General features: G+C 43.0%; 1 pseudogene; it reads right to left on the reverse strand.

Annotated features, from left to right (window-relative positions):
• Positions 1-1031: 1031 nt before the first annotated feature.
• LOC121401359 lies at positions 1032-6839 on the reverse strand (annotated as a pseudogene).
• Between the last annotated feature and the right edge of the window lie 769 nt (positions 6840-7608).

Here is a 7608-nt window from a genome sequence, read left to right on the forward strand (position 1 = left end):
ATAGACGCGGCTATTCAGCGCCGCATAGATAGAGCGCCGCCGGATTGTCACGTGATCCACCTCCAGGAAGTGAAGGATTCACTAGCGCAAGACACAGAAGCGGCTATAATAACAGAAAACAGCCGCACAGATACAGCGCCTGCTGACGCCTTCAAGAGCAGGGAAGCGCCATGAGGTAAATAGGCAGTAAACCCCCAGTCCACAGCCCCAGCTGGAGCCTCTGACCTTAACCCAAAAGTGGGAATTTACACCGTGTACCCGCAGCTGTGGGTAAACGGTAACTAATCCATATAACCCTAAAAAAATATAAACAATAGGAATCCTGCTGGACCCTAACGCACTTACCTGATCCCTAGAGGACAGGAAACAAACACAGGGGAGTATCGGGGGAGGGTGTTTTTATGTTGTTTCCTGTCCCTAGTAGGAGGGCCTATCTCTTTGGTGTGCTGCCTGGGGACCTGAAGAAATTTTATTAAGCATCACTCGTGTATCCAACATTTCAGCCCACATTGGGGCCTTTATCAAGGATATATGTAAAACTATACAAATAAAATACATATATGAATATAAATTAAAATCTATAAAATGATACATATTTAGATTTGTAAAACAGAAAGCTGTTGCACTCAAGTTGCTTTGTGAAAAAATATAAAAGATATTTTATTTAGATTTTTAGATTAGATTTTCAGGGACAGTCACAAGCCACAGACACAGCCCCCAATCCACCCAATATCTCACCCACTTTGGGTAAGACCCACCCACTTTGGGGGCTGTGAATCTGGTGTGTCCCAGCCGACGAGGACTCATTTCTGTACAAAACATTGCGTTTCTTCTCTGCAGTTGGGCATTTTTCTAAAATCCAAGGAGAATGAGTTCTGCCTATTGGGATCAGTCCCTTCCTTTATTGTCCCCTAGTCTTGCTATAGCAGCGCCTCTGATACAGTTTCCTTGGGATGCCTTTTTTCTTCATCTTCGTCAACTTGGAAAAATGCCTCATCTAGAGTCTCCTCGTCTGAGCTGTCACTTTGATGGGGATTGCTCCTGGTACTCATAGTCGGCATCACTGCAAGTACAAAGGGTTAAATGTCAGCTGAGAGCCCTCCCCAAACATACCCTGACTGCAAAATACTAAAAGTTCATGCTAATTTCCCCTTTAACCTATTTACAACCAATGAGCGGCCACACTTGCAAAATAAGAAGAGTTCTGCAATATCTAATGGGGCTTCCTTTCTCTTATTTATGGCTTTCACCCTTTCTGAGGTTCTACAAGCTCTTACCTTAATTCCATGGAGGAGTCCGAGTCCTCATCTTCCTCAGTGTTTTGCGATTTCGGTGAACCTCTTACTCCTGCCTCTTTCCTCCAGCCACAGCTCGACCTGCTCCTCATCACTGGAGTCTCTGAGGATTAGAATAAGGGTTAAATGTTGTAGGAAGGAAGAACGAGGCCTAGTAGAAGGGCAAGATGGTGCCAGTAGGACAAGATGGCAGTAACTGGTCTTTAATCTCCACCAAATGATTTTTATTTTCTACAAACCGCTTATAATACATAAGACTAGTGTATAAGTAGGGGGGGAATGGGATCATTGGGGATGGGACCTACAAGACACCGGCACAAGATGGGGAAACCAGGTGGGAAAGGGGAGTATTTCAGGCAAAACTTACATCTCCTCATCTGTTGAATCCGAGTAGGTGAGGGGAGTGAGGCAGAACTTGCAGGCGTTCTCTAGTTTGATGCAGCAGTCTCCGCAGTAACAGCCCTAGGGAGAGACGTGGCTCAGTATGACAATCAATAGGCCAGCCAGACATTTATGGCACTAGATATTACATGAAACACCAGAGTCCAACATGCAGAACTCATACATTTAGTGGGTTGCCCCTAAAAACATGGCTGTGATTATTGCACCCCCAATTGAGATTCTGATAAAAATTGAGAACATTTTGGGCTTAAGAAGTGGCCATGTACTGTACTAGGAACTGGGCTCAACTGAAAGTGATGGGGTACTTACCTCTGCAGTCCCTGGTAATACAGGCTAGAAATTCCAGGCTGTTACTGTCGGTTCTGACTTTGGCACATTCCATGCAGAACTCTTCCCTTTTGCCCATCAGTCTGACCAGACGGTAAAACACAGAGTTTCTGTAAAAATAAAAGGGGAGAATGTTTATCACACTCACACTCTTTCTCTATGAAATGTGTATATCCAGGCAGGGTATGAATCGATTGCTATACCGTTTGGCCAGTTTGTAGAGGAAGCTGCTGGGTTGTGGATCCTGGGAACCAGTAACAATTGTACTTCATATGATAAGGGGTCCTCTCTGGGCGCTCGCAGATAATCGTGTTGTACAGGAAGCAGATCCTTTCCTGGAGAGAAGCAAATGAAATATCAAATATACTTTGAACACTATTGGTCCCTATGTGAATGTGAACATTAGAAAGTATTTCCTATTCAAGGATGTCACGTGTCTTTTACATGATTGAGATATTAAAGGGCTTTTGGGATTAATACTCCTATAGCCTGAGCCAGGGAGAAGTCTCAATACAATTTGGAGTAATAAAGTTAAATAAGAATATGAGCAACTAGGGTGAAATTGATGGACTGTAGATGTCATTTATCAGCTTTAACTACTATGTGAATGTGTGAGGAATTTTGCTTCCTATAAACTTACCAGTTCACGATATGGATAATAATAGGCACAGAGGGAGCGTCTCAATCTCGTAAGATACACCCCAATCGCGGTGGCCAAAAAGGCAAATCCATATAAAAGTCCTAGGAGAAAAAAGAGCAGGTTTAATTCAGGACTATCGATCAAGATGGAGATAGAATGGAAAGATGGAGACAGTAGGGCAAGATGGAGGCAGTAGGGCAAGATGGAGACAGTAGGACAAGATGGAGACTTATAGGAAGAGATGAAGACAGTAGGGAAAGATGGAGACAGTAGGGCAATATAGAGACAATAGGACTAGATGGAGACAGTAGGACAGGATGGAGACTTAGGAGGAGATTAAGACAGTAGGGAAAGATAGAGACAGTAGGACAAGATGGAGACAGTAGGGCAAGATGGAGACAGTAGGACAAGATAGAAACAGTAGGTAACAATGGAGACAATAGGGCAAGATGGAGACAGTAACACATAATATAATAGAGTTGCCCATCCCAAATGCAAACTTTACTTACCGATAATTATGTAGCCCCGGAAGTCTGGCTTTGATGGGGTAACCAAACACTTGGATGTGAAGAATCTGCACTTGTCCCCTTACCATATCCTCAAATGAGGATATTATTGTTTAAAGAAGTCGCTGAAAGAAATTGTGAGCCTGTTACGGTGACGTTGAAGATTAGAGGAGCTAATGGAGGAAAAAAAAACACCAAAATTATTACCTCTCACTCTATATTACAGGCAGCCCCTCCCTGTCCAATGTGAAAGAGCAGACCAGTAAACCCTCTTACCCTGTCACCGTTATATTGCCACTGAGCTGTATCATGTGCCTTCCCTAGCAAAAAGTAGGCTCCGAAATCTATCAAGATGATGAAGATGGAGCCTATCATGTACGGCACAATCCCCAAGAAACCGGTCAACATATTCTTCTCAATTGACGTCATCTTCAGGGAAACTGTAGGAATGAGAGAGACTCATGAGAAAATGGAGGCTGGGACTGACAAAGTGGGTTTCCTAAATGTAACACAGGCGGCTAATATTGGTTTGTGGTTACTATAAAACACTATGGGGTGAGTAAACTTGTGATTGAGTAGTTAAGTGAGTGGTAGTTATAGCCAGTAAGTGGCAGGTACCTTTGTTATTGAGAGCTGGGTATAGTCAGTGGTGGGGGTCACTAAGCATAGAGGGCGTCTGTACTATAGTGAATGAGTGGGGGGTGTTACTTGAAAAGAATTGGGACTCACCAGGTTGAGACGTAGAGAGATTGCTCCTTCATGTTCAGGGTAACAGAGAGGAGCACCAGTCTTCACTCTCAGCTCATTCAGCTTCATAAAGTTCTTAGTAAATGTAGAAATTGTCGTGCTTGTCATTGAGCAGGTAATTCCTGCGATATAGCGCCGCCCTGCAGATCAATGAGAAATCCGATTAGAATGGGTAATTCCTTAAGTAACATTATGGGAGAGAGAGTGGGAAGGGAGCAGGAATGAAAGCTACAATGCCCCCTGTACATATATATCCATACCCCTACAGGACTGGGCAGATACTATGGAAATGGGGTCAGAACTCATCAGAACCCAACAGTAGAACAGAGGAATTGGACCTACCGAATGAAGGAGTAAAAGGCAGAAGAAGAGCACAAAATACTGGGCCAGTCCAATAATCTCCAGGTAAGGCTCCTATACATGGCGTTCACCTCGTCCATAATCTGCTCTGCCACGTTGATCACGTCGGTGGCGCTGGCGTTGATATCAAAGTCGTGGATGACAGTGATATTAAACAGAAAGTGATCCTTGAACTTGTTAAGGACGGAATCGGCAGCTGTAAGGAAAGTGCAGAGATTGGAATTTTGCTATAGAACAAGGACTGGATCCTTAAATCCCACACACAGTGTCCAGAAAGACTTGCCTGTTTAGTAACCCATAGCAACCAACACACCCACCAAATCTGCGTCACTCACCTTTGTCCATCAGTCGACTGACGTGAGTCTGAACAAAGTCGGGGCCCATGCACGGAACTGTGGGAAAGACGAAGTTGGATTCATTAGAATTTGTCATTAATCCAGGAGAAAGAACTAGAGCAGAACATGTCAGATTGGGGTGAGTTGTAACTTACCTCCAGCCAGTGCACACAGGGGCCGAAATGTGTCTATAATGCCGCAGACGAAGCCAAACAAGCCGGCATTATCGGTACAAGTCTGCTTGGCCGTATCGAATTGCTGGTAACATTTCTTGCTCGGGTTCCCTAACTCCTCATTGCAGATAGTTCCCATGTTGTACAGGTATGACCACGCCGCTCTCAAGTCTCGGCCTAGGAAGGACGGGAGGATTAGAAGGCGAGTTTAGTATCAGTATTGATGCCACGCCAGGTACCACGGAGTAACAAGGTATCACTGACTGGGCACACAACCCGAGGGTTTCTCTACTCACCTATACGTCTCACGCCCTCCTGTAGGGCAGTAAAGAAGCCTTGCGACCGGTTGGAGACATTTTTAAAGTTACCAGCAATGGACTTGATCTTGTCCAAAGCCCCTGGAAAGAAATAAACAAGTGTGAGACTCACGTGATTGCACTTTATTTCACATACAACCCACCCAGATTCTGACCAGATCTGCACCTGTAGGGTCACCTTCAAGCACCCAAAAGGTAGATCGGGATATTCCTACTTGCTACACCCACCGCTCTTCCGTTACTTACTCATCACAGGCGCTTTCATCTCCTCAACAACTTCTAAGGTCTGATTCACGGCCAACTGCAACCCGCACGAGGTTGCTTCCGACACCCGCTTGTAATTCTCCAGGATATTTCCGGCGGGTCCTTGGATGGTCAGCGAAAAGGCCAGTGCAATAATCAGGTTCTTGCCTTGAGCTGGGAGAGATGGGAGAATTAATCATTATTCTTATTCTCATTATTCCATAGCCTGACTGCCCCTACATTAAAGTTTCTATGCTGATGGTGAGACCTCCTTTCCTCCCCACAAATAAATCAAACATTCCCCCTATCTTCATGGGGAACCCAAATAGAGTTTCCAAGGCTGGTTCAGACCAGAAATGTCTCAACCCCTCCCCCTAGACCCAATTATATGGCCTTAAGCTAAAGTCAAACCCGTGGAACTTACCTGCAAAAATCTGCGGCAGTGTTAAGAATACAATTACACGAATCTGCTCAGAAAACGCCATGCCGAGAGATAGGAAAACTCCAATAAAGGCGCTGGCGATGATGCAGATGTCCAGGCTGTAGCTCTTCACAAACAGAGTGAAGAAGGCAAATACTATGGCCAAGAACATGCCTAGAACAAATGAGCCGAAGCATCTCAGGAATTCCTTGCACATACTGTTCTTTCTTCTTCTCATTGGAACTTTCTTTTGGTTCTCTATATCATTGGATGTGAGTTCAACCTTCATTGTGTGATTGTGGTTTCGATGTGATTGATTCTGATTGATTTGATTGATGTGATTGATTCTGATTTAGATGAATCTGGGGGAGGAAAGCAGAACATTGTTAAACCTGTACAATTAATTCCCAAGACTAATGCACCTTGGGGTTAGACCATTAGTTACACTAACACAAAACACTAACTCATATACTTTTATTATTCTCCAAAACCCAATTCTAAATATAATCCCTCAGCAAACCTCTCCTTCCCCATAACAGACAGGTCAGACTTGCAGGCCTATAGTTTCCCAGCTAAATTTGCATTATTTATCCATCTATCTATCTATATATATTTATTTATGAAAAAATCGATTTCTTATATTAAGTGTTATACTTGGACAGCTATAAGTAACCAATGAAAAGAGGTTTCTCTATTACTTACTCGTTAAAGATGTTGAATAGTTGAATAAATAAATAATATGAAGATTAGTATTGAGCAGTCTCTAGGAGCTCTGTCCAATAGCTAATCCGCAACTAAATGAAATGAGTTCAGCTGTGATACTAGATAAACAGATGGGGTCATTATGACATCACTATGCCCCGCCCACATCATGAAAGGCTTTCTTATGTTAGTCATTATGACATCACAGTGACCTAAAGTTACCTTGCTTTAGGTCACTATGTAGTCATTATGACATCACAGTGACCTATAGTTACCTTGCTTTAGGTCACTGTGTAGTCATTATGACATCACAGTGACCTATAGTTACCTTGCCTCTGATTGGTAAATGGCTAAATCACAGGGTTAATAAACTTTACTAATATATAATTATGTATGAAATTAAATTAAAGGGGGAATTAAGACACTGCCCAGCCTCCAAACTACCCTATAACCTGTCCATTTATAGCCCAAGTCCATCTGTCTGATAAGCTCCATCCCATAATACTAACTATGACATCATCCACCAAACTCTATTTCTAAATACAATCCCCCAACCAACCTCCCCCAATATCCTTATCGTGGCTGCAATTTCACAGCCCCAACTGAATTCCCCAGTTCCCTTAATTTCAAGCTTTATACTTACAAAGATGTAGAATTCAGTTGGTTGATTAGTACAAAACAGACACAACAGTTCTGCTCGGTAGCTAATCCTCCAACAACTGATAGCGGCTGCACTGGTGTTGCTGCTATATATATAGTAGCTGAGGTCATTATGACATCACTATGCCACGCCCACCCCAGGTGGAGACAGTTGGACCTCTGCTATTGTTATTATGACATCACAATGACCTAACGTTACCATGGAGATGTCTGAATGACTTTCTTTGTATCTTAATAATAATAATAGCAAGTGATGACGCAATAGAGAGAATGTTGTATATCTGTTACTATGTCCTTATTAAAGATAAGTAAACGTTAAAAAAAGTAACATTTTTCAGGGTTCTTTTCTAATTGTAATTAACAATATTGGTGTTGTAAACAAATTCATAATGTTGGCAGTTGATAAAAACGTGAAGCTGTGAGAGTTAACGGCTCCACTTCTCAATTCACTTGTCCCTCTCCAGCACTTGTTCTGTTGGA

This window comes from Xenopus laevis, chromosome 3L (genome assembly GCF_017654675.1).
Source record: "Xenopus laevis strain J_2021 chromosome 3L, Xenopus_laevis_v10.1, whole genome shotgun sequence".
Classification (NCBI taxonomy): domain Eukaryota; kingdom Metazoa; phylum Chordata; class Amphibia; order Anura; family Pipidae; genus Xenopus; species Xenopus laevis.